Source organism: Notothenia rossii (genome assembly GCF_949606895.1).
Source record: "Notothenia rossii genome assembly, chromosome: 4".
Taxonomy (NCBI): Eukaryota; Metazoa; Chordata; class Actinopteri; order Perciformes; family Nototheniidae; genus Notothenia; species Notothenia rossii.
Window position 1 is genome coordinate 33,221,165 of NC_136902.1, and position 1,267 is coordinate 33,222,431.

A 1,267-nucleotide genomic window follows, 5' to 3' on the forward strand; every position below is an offset into this window, starting at 1 on the left:
GTAGTCATTGGTATGAAAAAGTTTGAGAAACACTGCGCTAGTGTTTTGTCAACGGGGGGAGCCTAGCTGCGGGGAAATTATACAGATGGCCAGTCCGCCCCTTAAAAAATAATTAATTAATTAATTTAGTTTATTTTTCAATTTTTATTTTGTAATCATCTCGCGAACCAATCAGCTAACCAATCAGAGCAGACTGGGCTCTGGTGCCAGACAGAGAGTGAAAAGAGGTGCTGCAGCCCAGATAGTATGACAAAAATAAATAAAGCACTTTTAAACATGAATGAATGCAAAGATGTCACAATAGAGGCACAAAATACAAATTAGCATGATGTGTCGTCTCATACCCTGACATTCCAACCAAGCAATGCATATCCAAAGTGTGGAGATCAGAAAACGTTTAACTGTCTCAACACCTGCATTTATAGGGGGGGAAATGTCTCGCTGCACTCCTACTTCATAGATCATAACTTCAGAGGGAATACAAAATGTTTCTTTAAAGCTAAGTGAGCGTTCAATCCAGAGCAAGCTGGACCCGCTGACATTCTGTCATCCCTAAAGAGCATGGAGACCTTTATACAAACCATTACTGCTCCCCTCAAGTCTCAGTCACTGCAGATGGGTCACAACTGCACTTTGTAGTTTTGGTGTGTTCTTTTCTGGATGTGTATCAACGTCTGTGCATATATGTTTACTCTGAGAAGTCCTCCCACAGTCACACTGAACGCCTCATGAACAACTCCTCACTGTCCCAATTGGCCTTGCATCCAACAGCGCTCAGCGTTTGCCGTTAACGCACTGACATGCTGGGAACTCTGGGTAAATGGAGGTCCTGCTGATGCGGCCGAATTGCAACAAAACATACTAAACAAACACAACAAGCAGGGTTCAACTCAACGGGAGCCCCATCACAACATTAATGGAGCGAGCACTGTATTCATATTTACATTAGGGATGCGTTCATTTCTTTATTTCTAAATAATTGTGTCTCTGAGGATTGTGAGTGTGTGTGTTGTGTGTGTGTGTGTGTGTGTGTGTGTGTGTGTGTGTGTGTGTGTGTGTGTGTGTGTGTGTGTGTGTGTGTGTGTGTGTGTGTGTGTTTGTATGCAAGTCTAGTGTGACAGGTTTGTTGTTCTCTGGTGAGGCCAATCACAGCGGAGTTGTGTACACAACGCACAACACTGGTATCCACAGTATCCAAGGCTCCGCTGTGAAGACATGGCAGGAGTCAAGCAGCTCTTCTCAGTGTCTCTGCTCCCTGCAGTAGGCC